General features: G+C 31.9%; 1 pseudogene; it reads right to left on the bottom strand.

Annotated features, from left to right (window-relative positions):
• Positions 1-3,587: 3,587 nt before the first annotated feature.
• LOC106795074 (DNA damage-repair/toleration protein DRT100-like) lies at positions 3,588-4,311 on the bottom strand (annotated as a pseudogene).
• Positions 4,312-18,637: the final 14,326 nt, after the last annotated feature.

The raw sequence follows: 18,637 nt of genomic DNA, 5'->3' as shown, positions 1-18,637 counted from the left end.
TTCCTGTCATGAATAAGGTGTTTTCTTTTGCTGTCCAACAAGAGAGACAATTTAATAATGCTAATGCTTTAGGTAATTTGAGTGTAGTTAATGTTGCTTCCAGAAGTAATTCATGTACTTACTATGGCAAAGATTATCATATAGAGGATAATTGTTATAAAAATCATGATTATCATCCCAATTTCTCTTCTAACAGAGGAGGAAGAGGAGGTAGAGGTTTTGGTAGAGGAATTTTCGGAGGTAGAAGTAATAACAATGGTAAAGTGTGCACACATTGTGGGATTAATGGACACATAGTTAAGGAATGTTATATAAAACATGGATATCAACCTAGGCACAAGTTGTACGAGACTTAAAATGTTCGATCAATAATGCTATGAGAGAGGAGTCTAATGCCTCAGATTTAAATGACAATCAAGAGACACATAATCAAAATATCAAAGTCACACCACAACTGTATCAAGCTTTGATGTCATTGCTTCAACATCAATCTAATAATGGGGGATTCACTTCAGGCACGTCACACATTAATCAAGTTGGTATTGTTACTGAACCTCACATAGGTAAAGTTATTTCACTTACTTGTAGCATAAGCAAAGCTAAGCCTAGAGATTGGATCTTAGACTCAGGAGCAACTGACCATGTTGCTTGCTCTTTAAAATTCTTCTCCACACACAAACAAATTAGTCCCATAATAGTTCAATTTCCTACTAGTCAACAAGTGATAGCCATACATTCAAGAACTGTGAAATTTTATGACTCTCTATACCTTGAAAATGTGTTGTATTTGCCATGTTTCAATTTCAACCTCATCTATTTCCAAATTAGTTGCAAATCTGATATGTCAATTGACTTTTTCTAGTGATCATTACTTGATATAGGATGTGACCAACTAGAGGATGATTGGTACAGTTGAGTATGTGCAAGGACTTTACAGATTGATGTTGCCCTCTACTGAAAGTGTTGTAATCAACACAATTAGCCTTAATACCAAATCTGTCTTTTCTTGTAACAAGGTGCCAATTGACCTATGCCATTTTCGTTTAGGCCACCCTTCACATGATAGATTTCATTTGTTAAAACAATGTTATCCTATATTGTCAAATGAAAAACAATTTGTTTGTGATACTTGTCATAAATCAAAGCAAATAAAGTTGTCTTTTCCACATAGTGATTCACATGTTGTTACTCCTTTTTCTCTTATTCACATTGATATTTGGGGTCCTTGTGCTACTCTCTCTTTTAATGGCCATAAGTGCTTCCTTACAATAGTTGATGATCATACTCATTTTGCATGGATTTTTCCTACGATTTCTAAAGCTGAAACATAAACAAAACTGAAAAATTTTGTTTCTTGGGTTGAAAGACAATTTGATACTAGAATCAAATCTATAAGGTCTAATAATGGTGTTGAGTTTCTCATGCAATGCTTTTATGATACTACTGGGATTATTCATCAAACTACATGTGTACTTGATACATCTTTGCCTACTGACCCTGACCCTGACTCATTATTAGTTATTGATATTGAGCCTAGTCATACTATTGCTCCTAGCTATCCTATCATTGTTGTTGTTCCAAGATAGTCAAAAAGGCAAGTTCACAAACCTGAGAGATTCAAAGACTTTCACACACAATTCATCTCAATTGTAACCACTGATTCCTCAGGTAATCGCTATCCATTATCTTTACTTATTTCTTATACCAAATTATCACCTTCATGTCACCATGGTATCATATTTTTTTCTTCTCACACTGAGCCTAAGACACATGCTGAAGCCTCTAAGCATGACCAACGGGTAAAAGCTATGAATGTTGAGATTCAAGCTTTGGAATCCAATCATACTTAGATATTGATCGATCTTCCTCCAACCAAGACAGCTATAGGATGTAAATGGGTTTATAAAATAAAACACAAAGTTGATGGTTCCATTGAGAGGTACTTTTTTCTCCAGTAGCTAAAATCACTACTGCAAGGTTACTTCTAGCATGAACAGTAACGAATAATTGGCATTTAAAGCAACTTGATGTTAACAATGTCTTTCTTCATGGTGATTTGAATGAAGAAGGGTATATAACTTTACCTCCTAGCATGATTGCTGCAAAATCAAGACAAGTGTGTAGATTGCAAAGGTCCTTATATGGCCTAATACAAGCTAGTAGACAATGGTATGCTAGGTTATCTGCATTTCTCATCTCTCATGGCTATAAACAATGATCTTCTGATTATTCACTATTTCTTAAAAAGTAATCAGTTATCTTTTACTAACTTATTGGTTTATGTCGATGATATAGTTTTAGCTGGAAATGACTTGACTGGAATTAGACATATTACTCAACTTCTTAATAATGTTTTCAAAATCAAGGACTTGGGAGATTTGAGATTTTTTATGGGGTTTGAAGTAGCCAGAAGCAATAAAGGTATCAACATCTGCCAAAGGAAATACACTATTGATAGTTTACATGATATAAGCATGATAGGATCCAAACCTGTTTCTACTTCATCAAAAGTCTGGAACTCTTCTTTCTAATACAAATGCTTCTGATTATAGAAGGCTAGTTGGAAGAATCATTTATTTGACAAACTCAAGGCCTAATATCACCTTTGTTGTGCAGAACCTTAGTCAGTATGTCTCTCAACCACACACTGATCATCAGAAAGCCATTTTTAGAATCTTGAGATACCTTAAGGGTTCACCAGGTTCTGGTGTGTTCTTCCTAGCTATTGGCACTCCACAGCTAAAGGCCTTCAATGACTCAGACTAGGCTGGATGCTTGGATACTAGACGTTCCATTACTGGTTTTGTTGTTTACTTTGGTTCTTCTTTGATTTCATAGAAATCAAAGAAACAAGCTATTGTTTCTCGAAGTTCTTCTGAAGCTGAGTATAGAGCAATGGTCAGTGTCACTTGTGAGCTTCAATGGCTCACTTACTTACTTGAAGATTTTGGTATTCAATTCAGTAGACCTGCTTTATTGTACTATGATAATCGTTCAGCATTACATATTGCAGAAAATCTTGTCTTTCACGAAAGAACCAAACATATTGAGATCGACTGTCACATTGTTAGAGAGAAGATTCAATTTGGATTGCTCAAGCTACTACCTATAGCTTCTGTTGATCAATTGGCAGACATTTACACCAAAGCTCTCCCACCTAGTGCATTCCAATTTCTTAATTGCAAGCTAGGAATGTCGAACATACATTCTCCAGTTTGAGGGGGATATTAGCTATTTAGTAGTTGGTAGTTGGTTATAATTGTTAGTAGTTAGTTAGCCGTGTAACTGACTTCTAGTTATGATTGTTAGTAGTTAATTAGGATTGTAACTAACTTCCTCTATGTATGAAAGCTATACCAATAACCAAACCAGTAAGTGACAACAATTCATTAACAATGTGTTTGGATGGGGAAATTAAAGCAGGTAAAGTATTTCAACAGAGATATTAAAATGCCTTTCTATAATGTAATATGTTTGGATGAGATATTTTAAAAGTAATTAAAATGTTGTCATTTTTTAAAAGCATTTTAATATACTAACTTAACAACATTTCAAATTCTCAACAAAAACAAAGGAATTAAAATTCCTTAGCAGCGCACACCAGCTCTCTCTCCCTCTCTTAGCCACATGTACTCTCTGTAACTCTCTCTCAGCGGCGTACCGGTTAGCTGGTTCCAACTTAGCAACATGTAGCTTAGCATGGCCAGATTCCCGAAGTCTTCTGGAATCTCGCCGCAGAGCTGATTATTGATGAGGTCGAGGTGTTTCAGTGAGCCCAGTCAGGTGATGGACGCTGGAATTTTGCCGCTGAAGGCGTTGTCAACGAGGTTCAAGACTGTCAGACGTGAGAGTTTGCCGACATCGGCGGGGATCTCACCGGAGACCTTGTTGCCCATGAGGTCCAGGATGTGGAGGGAGGGAAGCGTGGTGAGGCAGGCGGGGATCTCCCCGGCAATGTCTTTTCAATCAGCGATGACGAGGGTGGTGAGGGTGTCGATGCCACAGATCGCCGGTGAGAGTTTTTCGATCATGTAGCCGGAGCAACCGGCTTTCTCGAAGATTGGGTCTTCGGACTCCCCGCGGAGGTTGTTGTCGGTGACGCAGCCAGTGGTGGTGTCGCAGCTGATGTCGTACCAGTTGAGGTAGCAGTTGGAGCCCGTCCACGAGTTGAAGAGGCCAAGGTAGGGCTCGTTCAACGCCTTCCGGAAGGCCAGCAACGCCGCCCTATCCGATGGCGAGTAAACCGCTCACGACAGAGCACACAATGGCAGGAATGGCAGTCGCTAATAAGAGGAACGAGTGGCAAGCCATTGAGTGAGAGAGAATGTTTAACCATTTCAGTGCATGTTTGTACGACATTAAATTTTGATTATTTTGATTATTTAATTATTAAATATTAAAAAAAATTGATTATTAAATATTGTATAGCATTAAATTTATTTTGAATATTTAACTATTTAAAAAATGACTCATATTTATTTTCATTCAATATTGAAATTTTAATTTTTAAATAAATATTTAAAAATAAAAATTTAAATTTCATTGAAATTGAATTACTTTATCCAAACAAGAAAATTAAAAGACAAACAATTGAATTATCTCATCCAAACAAAATATTTACAAAATAAAAAAAATTTAAATCAAGATAATTAAAATGTTGTGCATTTGAATTTCCTAAAAATTTCTAAATCCCTGGTACAAACATATACTAATAGTATTACGTGGAATGTTACTTTTGAGCTGGACAATAAAACACTAATGGATAAAGTAATGAGTTCAGGTACTGGCAATTCTAAGTTAGAATGTTTAATTCATGAATGCATGAGATTAGTGGCCCGTAATTCAACCATTATTCTAGTCTCTACACTTTTAACCATGTTATTTTTTATATTGAGTAACTTATTATTAATGAAATTATATTAGTATATTGAAGTAAAAAAAATTACATTGTGGGGTTCGTTTTAGCAACTTTTTAGAGTTATTAGATTGAAGAAAAAATTATTTTAGCTGCTTAAAATAATAAAAATAATAATATAATATATTTGTTTCTATAAAAACTAAAGACAAATATAAATTTTTTTATAACAATTCACACATATTTTTAATCAACTTGTCTGTATGCTTGTACGCTTTAGATTTTTGAGTCCTTGATGCACATATGTACCCATGGGACACGAAACTAAACAAGTATTTATGCATCTTGAATCTTAACAAAATTGTTACGAATAGATTTTTTTTTTCTTTATCTTTTTTATATGGCTCTTTTATGACATTGTTACTTAAAAAACAATTAAAATTTGTTGGAGTTTTTTAATTTCTATTTTGATATTTCCAAAAAAAATATAAATAGTGGGATAGTGAGTAATAAATAATGAGTTTATATTAGAATTTTCACAATATCTTTTTATTGCATAGGAATTTAACTATATCATCCTTCCTTAAGGAAATAAAAAAAATAATTAACAATGAAAAAATAATTTTTTTAAATAAAATTTACTCAAGAATATTTTTTATGACTTTTTAGTTTAATATGGAAATAAATATACTCATTTTGATATCTTTAAGTCAAGTCTAATTCCATTCGAATCAATGATTTATCGGTTATTACACTTTATCATATAAAAATAGAAAATAAAAATATACTAAAAAATTAGAATTATTCATATATTTAATTGATATATCTCTACTTAGTTATCTAATTAATAAAAAAAATATTTATCCAAATAATACATCCAATAAATTATTTATATGAATGATACAAAATATTGTAACAAGTAAGAAATTGATTCCTCTAAATTGATTTCTCACTTTTTTTTTCGGTAGTTAAGAAATCAAATTTGTACAAACATTAGGAAATTGTTTTTTTTTACACATGTTTAGATACCGGTTCTATGGAAACCGATTTCTAAACGTGTTTTTTTTTAATTCAGTTTAGAAATAATTTATTCTAAACTGAGTTTTTATTTATTTGTTTTTTTAGTTTTTTTGTTATTTATTTTAAATTTTTGTTTCTTTTCATTTTTTTCTATTTCTTTCCTTACAGTTTTTTTAAATTAAATGTTTTTTTGTTTTTATTTTACTATTATATATATATATATATATATATATATTAATTTATAAAAAATATAATTTATCTAAAGTAATATTAAAAAAACAATTAATCCTTAAATGAAACTCGACATAGCTAAAAAAAATATAATATGGACTATCATATGATTTATATTGAATTTAAATTTAGTTGAATATTTTTCTTATGAAAAATATTTTTGTTTAACTAGTGTTTAAGGAAAAGAAACTCAATATAAATATCTAAATATTCACAAAATACAAAGATGTATATTGAAATTAATACTTGTATGGACTATGAATGTGCATTTTAGGAAAATACAAATTAAAAAAATAATATAGTATAATATCTTACCTATTAAATAGAGTCCTTATAAAGAAACAAACACAACCAATGAAAAAAAAAGAATCATTTTAAATTTTCTTACATCATATTTTTATTAATTTTCTTACTTATTAAATATATATTTTTTAAGAAAAATGCATATATTTTTAAGTGATATAATTCTTTTTTTTTTATATAAAAGATTAAGAGAATACTACTATTTGATTACCATATGTAAAATACGATTAAAATAGTGTAGGTCATTATAATTCACGCTTGAGTTTGAGTTCACTTAACTTTATAGGATCTTAGGAATTTTTGTGAAAAGTCATAAAATCTATAAATTGATTAATAAGGACAATGAGGCATCACTAAATTAAACAAATTAAATAAATAAAACATGTTCAATTTTAATAGTGTGCATTGATGATTGATGTAAAACTATAAGTACTTAAATATAATAAAGCTTAAGTAAACATCATAATCCTATAGGACTAACACGATTAAAGTAGAGAATCTTTTAAAAAAAAGTAACAACAAAATTCCAATGATGAATTGCAAGTTTATTTTAAAAAAGTAAACACAAGTAGTTTGCTCAATGACTACACATATTCATCACGCATAAGAGCAATTATCTCATCAGTCATTCTTGATTTCCTTGATTTGTGTAGCAGGGCAAGGACTTCATCTAGAGAATGTCCAAAAGTTGCATTCAACTGAATTGGACCTTTGATATTAAATTCTGAATAGATGAAAAATATTTTTCTCACATCATCATATTCAACACAACTATCACCAACGTAGATTGGTTAACAGTAAAAAAAAGTTTATTAAAATTTTGCAAGCTTCATTGGCATTAAAAATTGTTTTCTTTAAAGCAGCAAGCGACATGTCCTCATTTATTGTGATGACTTTTGGATCAGTAGGATATTCAAATGTTATCCCTTCATATGATGAAATCATGTCACCAATGCAATACACAATAATGGATGCACTCTCCATGTTTTAAACAATATGGTAAATATCAGACAAAGGTGTTGAGTTGCATCTAACCCTTACTACTATATATATTAGGTGATCAAGTGTTCTCTCGTGACTCATACCAACGACTGAGATCACACTAACAATATAAACAATTTAGATTGAGTTCGAGTGTTAATTAATTACGTTTGGTTTATGCAATTTGAAAAAATAGTGTTCAGTCACATTGTCTTGAAACAAGCAATGTGAGGTCAAATCATATGGGAAAAAGCAATGGTTGGTCAAATCATCTAAAAAAATCAACGTTTAGTCAATTCGTATCAGAAAAATGCAGTGTTCATTGTTTTAAATGCATTGTTCAGTGTTCATTTAATTAACAAGGACAAACTAATAATCATCATAATAGGACATAATGAACAAGGGCAATTAATGTCGTTAGTGTTCATAGGCTCCACATCTGGGAGGTTGCCTGTTTCTTGTCGGTTGTCTACATACTCATACATGCTCTTATGGTTGAAGTTGTTCATTAGGAACAACAAGTTACACTTTCTAGACGAAGTCATTAGTGGAAGAATTGTTGGCAATAATTTGGTGAAAGGAAGCAAACAAAGCTATTTGAGTGTATGTGACAAACCATTAAAAAATATAAATATAGTTTGCACTAAGGCAATATAATCCATTTCCTCAATCAGAAACCTTACTGCTACCCTAAACCCTAACCCTAACCCTAAACCTTAAACCATGACTTCATCATCAGTCAACGCGATTGTGTATTACAATGGCTTCATCATCACAACTAAACATGGCTTAACGTCTGTAAGCGGTTCACCAAAGATCGTTCAACTTAACAATAAAATGTCACTTGATGCCTTGAAACAAGCTATTGGAAACAAGATTAGTATACAAAATGGTAAAGTGGTGAATGATATATATTTTCGATTACCTGTATTGATAACTGCTAAATATAAGCTATTTTTGATAATAAAAATATATTGAAATATCTTTAAAAATATTTATTTAGCAGTTATTTTTGGCTTAAATGATAGGAATTGATGTTTTTATTATTTATGGCTTGTAGATATGAAAAGGAAGGATTAAAAGAGAAAAAGATCGAGAAAATATCAAAAATATGAATAAGGAAGATTTTTAGCATCAGGCCTAAGTCCACTCCAACAAGTATAAAAAGGGAGTCAAGCTAAGCAAAAAAGGGACCACCACGACACCACACACAACCCTGGAGACTCAGAGCTCTACAATGAATACATCCTAAGCTTGAGTATCTCTAGTAGGGGAAATCATTTACTCCCTTTCTTTCTTTCACCTCTCTTATTCTATCAGTTCTTATACCCCATCCATTGTAAAGCTGTCAATGGTCATGAGTGGCTAAACCCCTAGTTAGGGCCTGGCAGGCCTATAAAGGCAAAGCGATGTATGGTGTACTTCATATTTATCAATGCAACATGATTCTTTTCCAAGTTTTTCTATTCTATTATCTTTTCTGCTTTTATCTTACATTATTCATCTTTATATTCTTTTAGGGGTTAGACGCTCGGGAGAGGGTAACTTCTAAATAAGATTTAAAAAAATATGCATGCATTAGTTTTAGGGGTTAGACACTCGGAAAAGAGTAACTTCTAATAGAACAAAAAGAAAGGATTTCATAAGAAAGTCATTGCTAGACATAGAATGATTATTTTATGCCCATGCATTTTTGCAAACATCTAGAATTCATACTTCATGCATTTTATTTGTTGAGTCTTTGCAAAGGAATTTGGGAGATAGATAAATAAAATAGGTTTGTCATCATGAGAAATCAGGGGCAAGTAAATGAACAGATATAGGTAGAATAGAATCACCTAAATTGATAAAGAAAAATCATAAACTCATACATCCTAGGCAAACAAGACATGCTAGGTCCTAACATTCACATTCCATTAAATTTTCTCTTTAATTATTCTGCTTTTAATTCTTTTGCTTTTTATTATTTATAATTCACTATTATTGTCTCGTATTCTTTCTTCTACTCTTTTCTTTTATTATTTTTCCCTTATAAATTGAAAAGTATCCAAGATAAGTACAACACAAAATTCATGTGGAATCGACACTCGGACTTCCGAGACTTTATTACTTGGACATTTGGTACATTTGTCAAACACCTAACAAGTTTTTGGCGCCGTTGTCGGGGGCTTTATTTTTCGTACTTGATTATTTGCATATTCCAATTTTAAAGCAATTAGTTTTCACTTTTTATTTTTTATTTTATTTTACTTTCTTTCTTTTCAAAAAAAACTTTTTCTTGTGAGTCTAAGCTTGCAGGGTGGAACCTGAGAAGAACTTGATCCATGAGAAATATTTCAAAGATGGAAGATATTTTTAAGAGATGGACTGAGTATCTTGACAGCACACGATCAAGGGTCAATCACCCATCACCGGTAAATTGTATTTTTGTGGAGGAGAGCATTTCAATGACAATTGTCATCTCTACTCCATGAAAAATTCTTGGTGGGGACAGGAGTTACACCCTTACAATCAATATGAAAGAACTCCTAATCTTGAGAGTGTGTTTACAGAATTCATGACATGCCATCCTAGCTCTACAACTAATCAAAACTCAATGCAAAACCAGGAAATTCAGGTTGGCAAGAGCTACTCCATGGAAAATTATCAGTGAGAGCAAGAGTTACAACCCTACAATCAATATGAAGAAGAAATAAGTTCTGATCTGGATAATTTGTTGATGCAATTCAAGGAAGTCACTGAATCTACTCAACAAGCATTTAAAAGTCTAGAAATTCAAGTTGGTAAGCTAGTAGAAGAAGTGACTAAATTTGTGGCCAGAAGAGAAGAAAACTCTGTAAAGGTTGAAGCTCATGAGGAAAGCCTTGTAGAAGAGTTAGAAGAGCATGATTCAAAAGAAAAAAGATGAAAAGAAAAGTGAGGAGAAAGCACAATAATGGGAGAAGTACTCACAAGTAGAAATTCAACAAGAAAGTATTCTCCAAGTCAATATCATCCTCATCAACTGATTGTCAAGGAAGAAAGGCATAGAGAACATACGGAAGTCTTAAGTGTCATTCTTTCATTGATTGCTACCACTTCTCTTGCAATAATGTGGAAGGTGCTTCCAAAATATATGAGTTTCATGGCGTCTCTAGCTAAGAGGCGAAAATGCAAGGAAGATGTGTTCTATGTGACCTTCATGCCACCTTGAAGGTATTTGACTCGTCAAGCTAATGACATTAAAGAAGCACTTACTGGGAGGCAACCCATAATTTCTTACCTTATCTCTCTTTTAGTTAATCGCATTGTGTTTTTTTAGGATAGTTGTGTTATTTCTTTTCTTTATTTTGATTTTGTGCATTTTAATTTCAACAATTTAATTTCAATAGTTTAAATTCAGTCATTGAATAAAAATTGCATGATATTTATGAAGTCATTGCCAAAGCTTTTTCTGAAGGACTCAAACACTTGAAATGGTGCATACCAATTTTTGAGAAAATGTTGGTTCCATGAAGGCAAGCATCAGTTCAAGTAGTGGAGTATGAATCACAACAAAGAAAGAAAAGGTTAGTCTGTCTGAAAGAAATCATGGTACGGTAAGCCAATAACTTTATCTTGTCCTGGTGAGCTGTGTGAACTTAATTATGAGAGAACGTTTGTTTTTAAGTTCCTAATTTTGCATCATTCTTAGACTGTTAGATCAATTACATAAGGTGGAAATGATCAAGGCCATGTTTCTTCTTATTTTCAGCCACTTAGCCAAAAAGCCAACCTTTGATGATAATTTACCCCTTGCACCTTATTTGAGCCAAAGATGATAATGATGTTTTTTTTTTGTAAAACCCCTAAGCCTAATTTAATTATCTCCTACCTTGTTTTAGGGTTTAAGAGAGCATAAGAATTTTAATCATGATATGCCCCTAATTTGGGGGAGGGTTAAGGTAAAAATATTGTCTCAGGAAGGTAAAACAACACACAATAAGGCACCCTTAAAAAAACTAGTAAGCCCAAAGTTTCTTTCCTAAAAAAAGGAGATAAATCCAAAAAAAGAAGAAAAAAAGAGATAGAAAAGAATAATAAGGGCATAAAATAAATTGGTGCCATAAGTGTTGTTAGAACAATAAATTGAGGCTGAAAAATAAATAAGCCTAGGCAGAATAAGTGGAAGATTTTCTAGGATTAATGCTCTCTTATAACCCTAATTATTGAAATCCTAGAAAAATCATAATTTTTTTTAGCGCAGGCCACATTACAAGCCAATAAAAGTCCTTAGTGATCCACAAGTGTAAGCAGAATAACTTTAACTAAGATGAAGTGCAAAATTGGGAACATTAATTACAGGTCGTAGAATTTTAAACACTCACCCAAGACACTTGCGCAGAGAGAAACACTAAAGCCTTGTGAGGAAAAGTGAGGCAAACCGACCTGGTTGATTTCTGCTACTAACCAATTCTATCTCAATGTTTGTTTGTGCTTCCATTGCAAGATCATGGCAAATGCAAGAAGGTCCAACTAAGGGAATTTGAAAAATTGCAGTTATTGAAAGTGTTGGAGCACTCAGAGCCTGCTCTTATTTTTGTTTTTGCTTGAGGACAAGCAAAGTTTTTAATTTGGGGGATTTTGATAACTGCTAAATATGAGTTATTTTTTATAATAAAAATATATTGAAATATCTTTAAAAATATTTATTTAGCAGTTATTTTTTGCTTAAATGATAGGAATTGATATTTTTATTATTTATGACTTGTAGATATGAAAAGGAATGATTAAAAGAGAAAAAGATCGAGAAAATATCAAAAATATGAATAAGGAAGATTTTTAACATCAGACCCAAGTCCACTCCAACAAGTATAAAAAGGGAGTCAAGCCAAGAAGCAAAGGGACCACCACGACACCACACACACAACCCCGGAGACTCAGAACTCTACAATAAATACATGCTAAGCCTGAGTATCTCTAGTAGGGGAAATCATTTACTCCCTTTCTTTCTTTCATCCCTCTTATTCCATCAGTTCTTATACCCCATCCATTGTAAAGTCCTCAATGGCCATGAGTGGCTAAACCCCTAGTTATGGCCTGACAGGTCTAAAAGCCAATCGATGCATGATGTACTCACTATTTATCAATGCAATACCAGATTTTTTTTATCCTATTATCTTTTCTGTTTATCTTTTCATGCATTATTCATCTTTTCATTCTTTTAAGGGTTAGGCGCTCGGAAGAAGGTAACTTCTAAATAAGATTTAAAGAACGTATGCATGCATCAGTTTTATGAGTTAGATGCTCGGAAGAGGGTAACTTCTAATAGAACAAAAAAAAAAGATTTCATAAGAAAGTGATTGTTAGACATAGAATGATAATTTTATGCCCACACATTTTTACTAACATCTAGAATTCAGACTTCGTGTTTTTTATTTGTTGAATATTTTCAAAGGGATTTGGGAGATAGATAAATAAAATAGGTTTGTCATCATGAGGAATCAGGGACAAGTAAATGAATAGATGTGAGTAGGATAAAATCACCTGAATTGATAAAAAAATCATAAAATCATATATCATAGGCAAAGAAGGCATGCTAGGTTCCAACAATATTATCACATCCTGATAACTTATCTTTCAATCATCTTATCTTATCTTTTTCTTATCTTATTTTTTTATCTTTATCTTAATCTTTAATTTTCCTATCTTTTACTTTTTTATCCTATTTTTTTATCTTCTATTTTATTTAATCTTTATCATCTTTTAATTCAAATCTTTTATCTTTTTTTATCTTGTATTTTTATCTTTAAATCTTTTATCTTTTATTTTTTAAATCTTTACCTTATCTTCTATCTTTCTTTATCTGTTATTTTACATTTCTTATCTCTTGCTTGTAAATTGAGTTTGCATTAATCTAAGTACAAATGAAGTCCTTGTGAATTCGACACTCGAACTTCTGAATACTTTACTACTTGTGACAATTTGGTACACTTGCCAACGAGTTAACATGTATCATTTGTTGGTGATTGTGACTAGTACAAGGCATGCATATTGTATGATGATGAGGACGTAATGACTATGTTTTGTATGTTCAAGAAACTCTTCAATCTCACATGCCTTGAGTTATATATTATCACTGTAGAGACACTCACACAAACATGTGCACATCTACCACCATATTTTGCAAGCTCTTTGAATTTGGAGGGTTTGGATGAATACCTCAATAAAAAAATGAACCTTGAATCAAGTTTTGAAGAAAACCCCCGAAATTATTTGATTTTTATTTTACTACTTAATGATTTGTAGTCATCATGTGTGTTTTTCATTGTTGTATTGTTGAGTTGTCGTGATGTTAATGCCAAAAGTTAGAAGTATGGATTGTTTATTTGTAGTTTTAGAAATTTTGTCTTGTTTTTGGCCACTTTGTTAATGCGTTTGAGGGTCGAATTGATGCCCAAAAGTTGTCTTAATGGCTTCATTGACATGAAAATGATGGAAATGAAACATTATTTTAACCAAAACAACTTAATTGACATGAAAATGATGGGAGTGAAACTTTATTTTAACCAAAATAGCTTATTATACAAATAACAGTCTAAGTTTTTGGTCACTTTGTTAATGCGTTTGAGGGTTGAATCGAGACTCAAATGTTGTCTTAATGACTTCATTGACATGAAAATTACAGGAATAAAACATTATTTTAACCAAAATAGCTTATACAAATAACAATCTAAGTGTCAAAACTTACCATCATGGATTGAAATCTTTTGGTTTTAGTATTTTTTTTCCTTTTTTTTTTGCCTTCATTCTCGACCTTGGTCCATATGTTTGTTGCACAAACCCTAACCCTAGTATATTAACTGAACCATGGACACTGACCATAATCACAACCCTAACCCTAACCCTAGGTCAGAGACAATTGCTTTACGCTAATGCGTCAAAGACATTTTTGCTTTTTGCTTCTATTCCAAAGATATTTTTGCTTTACACTATGGAATCCAATGCTTCAAACCCTAACCCTAAGTTTTTAGCCCTTACTCTTAACCCCAAACCCTATACCTGCACCAAAAAACCTAACCCTAATAAAATAATTGAACCTTATTATTAAGAGGAGAAATAACTTATTTTCTCTGATCTTTCTTCTTTGAAATTATTTTAATGTAAAAAATTGGTTATATGAATAAACTATTCAATATTCACACAACAATCATCATCTAGCTAGAATTCACGACTTCTTTTCTTCTTTTTCTCTCACTCATGGGTTTACAACTTCACCCACATCAATTCATGTCAGGAAATCCAATGCTTCAAACTCTGACCCTAACCCTAGGTCGTAAATCACTAACCCTGACCCCTATATATAGAAGTCATATTCACCTTCGTTTAACACATTTGCACAACATTTTCTTTCTCTATTAATTTTTTCCAACTTTGTAGACAAAAACCATTTGTCATATTCTTTTTTTATTACATAACATGTCTTCCTCATCTATCAATTGATTAGTGCACTACAATGGTCAAATAATCAAAACAGATGAACAAGATATGTTTCAATGTCTATACTTGATGTTCTTTCAAACAAAGCGAGGCCTCACACTTGAAGCCTTGAAATGAAAAATCCATCAAAGACTCTAACTTCAACCACTAGACCAAGTATGCGATATTTCATTCTAATACCCACAGGTAGTAGGACGCTGAATGCTCAAGTTTACAGCAGTGCAAATTGTTGATGATGAAGACGTCAAAGATATGATTTTTGTTGTTTGCTAACATGAGATTCTTTCATGCATTGAATTGTATGCAAACATCTAGCTATATACACTTTCCACCCCAAACCATAACCAATATCTCATGAACCTCAATATTATCCTCGGTCCCATTATTCACACACATCTGATGCAACCCTAGACATTTTTGCTTTAATCTAACCACAACAAAATTTATTTGAACAAAACACATCTTCTTTTACTTAACTTTTTTTCACACCATTTTCCACCAATTTGTTAGACTCACAAACATTTGATGCTAATGAGGATCAACCTCACCCATATGTGAGTACCCCTACAATAGAGCCTACCTCATTAACCCAACCAAATGAACCCGAGTTTATAGCAGAGCTTGACTTACCTAACGAATCTAGGAAGATCATGAAAAAGAACTGAGCTTGTTTCTCCCATAAAAACCATACCACCATACTACAAGGCACCATGCAACATAATTTTGAAGAATTGAACTTAGAAGATTCTGAATACGGTCATATGTTGGATCGTGAAAAGGTCCAACATCCAATGGAGACTCTCTTTGAAAGGATGCATTTTCTAACAAAAGAAGAAGTACAACATGCTTTGTAGCAGTATCATGTGAGCAAAGGAGTTAACTACAAGATACAACTATTGAATCCAACAAAGCTAATTATCATTTGTGATGACGATAGGTGTGCTTGGAGGTGCAAGGCAACCTACATCCTTGCAACTAATCAATAGGAAATAAGAAAGCTCTGTGAACCTCATACATGTTCAAATCCATCAATCTCATAAGATCATGCAAAACTGTTGTATCTGCTCATCAGTAAAAGCATCCATACGTTGATTGAAAATGATTCATCAACTTTAGTGTCAGCCTTGATAACACACATCAAGAGCACTAAAAGATACACTATCACATGCCTAAAAGTATGGTTGGCCAAGCAAAAGGCCATTAGAAACATCTACGACAAATGAGGAAGATCATTCCACGATTTACCGAGATTGTTGCAAGCTATGCAACAATTTCTTCCTAGTATGGTTGTGGAGAAGGAAACACTGCCAATGCCAATACAAGGAAGTTAAATAGTGGAGGATTTCATGAAATTTAATCATCTTTTATGGAGTTTCAGATCGTATGTTGATGGGTTTCAATATTGCAAGCCCGTGATTCAAGTCGATGGAACATGATTGTACGGTAAGTACAACAAGGCCCTCCTTGTGGCAATTGCACGAGATGGGCAACAATAAAATCCTTCCAATAATCTTTACTGTTGTCGAGAGTGAAATAAAGGAAGCATGACTCTTCTTCCTCCAAAATTTAAAAAGGCATGTTATCCCACAACATGGTCTATGTTTGATTTTAGACAAGCACAAATCAATAAAAAGTGTCTACTCAAGAAGTGGTAGTGGGTGGATGACACAGAATCTTGTGCATCTGTTTTGCATTTGACACATTTCACAAAATTACATGAGGAGATACAAGATCAATGAAAAAAAAACTAATTATCAATATGGGTGAATGTCAGACTTCTTTCTCTTCATATTAAATATTACTTCATTTTGTATTATTCACAATATTGAAATTGTATGTTTATAACTACTCAACATATGCAAGGATAGAACCTACGTTCAATCACTATTATAACATTCTGAAGGAGGAAGCAGATGGTCATCAAGTAATTAATTGGCTCAACGAGATTCCACAAGAAAAATGGTTTCTTGCATGGGATGGTGACCGACGATGGGGACACATGACCACCACTCTTGCTGAGTTGATTAATTTGGTACTCAAGAATTCAAGAAATTTATCAATAAGTGTGCTAGTAAAATCAACATATCTATGGTGTAATGCATTGTTCAACAAAAGAGGGAAATAAGTCATAGCAATGCTCATATCTGACCAAGTTTATATGCAATTACTAAACAAGGTCATCAAAGATGCACAGAGAAAGGCAAATGCTTACATTGTTCTTGAGTTCGATCGATGCGACACATAGTTCTTGGTCCAGGAGACAATAAACCCAAGAAAGATTCAACCCGCTAGAAATTTCAAGGTCGGGCTGGATGAAAGGTGGTGTGACTGTGGAAAATTCTAAAAATTGTATATGTCTTGTTCTCATGTTGTTGCTGCTTATAAGCATGCTCACCATGAGTACATGAACTACATACATCATGTGTATACGTTGAAAAGTGTCACGAGCCAATGATCTGCCCCGACCCAAACAAAAAAAGAAATTCTAAGGATCATCTTGTTTCCTCTTGTATGTATATTGAAATGGATATCTGAGAACTAGATCAACCAAAGCGATGTCCCATGTGTCGCATCCTAGGCTATTCAAAGAAAAATTGTCCCCACCGTGTAGGTTCAACTCAACAACGTTAACTTCATGTCATAATCTTTGTATTTAAAATTTTTTATTGTATACTTTCAAATTTATATATTTTATTCTATTGTTGGTAATTTTATAATTTAGTTCAATTCAACTCGTTGGTTACATATGTTTTTTTTTTTAATTTCAAATATGTATTTTAATAATCAAATAAAATAAAAATATAAATAAATAAAAACACTTTATATTTCTTCTTTTTTTGTTTCGCCATCGAAATATTCTATAGTTTTTATGCAAGTAATGAGACTACACTATACTACTCATAGAGTCATGGTCAATCAATCAATTATTGCACCAGAAGAACTTTTAAACTAAGAAATAAAAATATAAAATATAAAAAAAACAAAATTGGATATATACTTACAGTATATGAAATGCATGTTAGGGTGAGTTGTTGTTCAATCTTTTTTATTTTAAAAATGTAAAAGTAATTGAATACTAAATATTTTATTTTTAACTGAACAATTTTTAAATCAACTTTCTTTCATTTTAGTAAAATATTTTAAAATAAATCTATTTAATAATTGGAATATGAATTAGAAAATAAAACATATGAAGGAATGTGTTCAATAAAATGTGTGCAAGTGTTTCTAATAATTTACCTATTATTTTATATCTTTAATTATTATTTAAACTAAATAATCATAATATATTTTATATTTAATTTTATATAAAAATATTGTGTATGTGTGTGTGTTTTATTTTTTACCATATGCATATTATAACTTTAGTCACATTGTTTTATATAGAATGAATATAACAATGCAATTAATATTTGTAATTTACAAATTTTACACTTTTTTCCTTAAAAAAACTTGGTGAATGATGTTGCTTTAACTTTTACTTTTATTTCTATTGGTCTTTTGTGTCTAAATATGTCTATAATATTAAAATTAAATGAACATAAAAGTAATAAAAACACTAAGATAAAACAAATAAAAAAGAGAATTAATTAAAGAACTAGAGTGATCATTTGATCAAAGGGTTTACAAAGGGTACTTTTTTTCCAGTATTTATTCACACCAATAACAAATGCTACTACTATGGATGTTATCTTTAACAACTGTGACATTAATCCATCTCCAAAAGGAATTAATTGCTCTTTCGTTAACAACCTTAGCTTATAAACAACTTCGACTGAATAACAATTT

This window comes from Glycine max, chromosome 11, assembly GCF_000004515.6.
Source record: "Glycine max cultivar Williams 82 chromosome 11, Glycine_max_v4.0, whole genome shotgun sequence".
NCBI classification, from domain to species: Eukaryota; Viridiplantae; Streptophyta; class Magnoliopsida; order Fabales; family Fabaceae; genus Glycine; species Glycine max.
The sequence above is the reverse complement of the archived record's forward strand: the minus strand, read 5'-3'. Positions and strand labels throughout refer to the sequence as shown.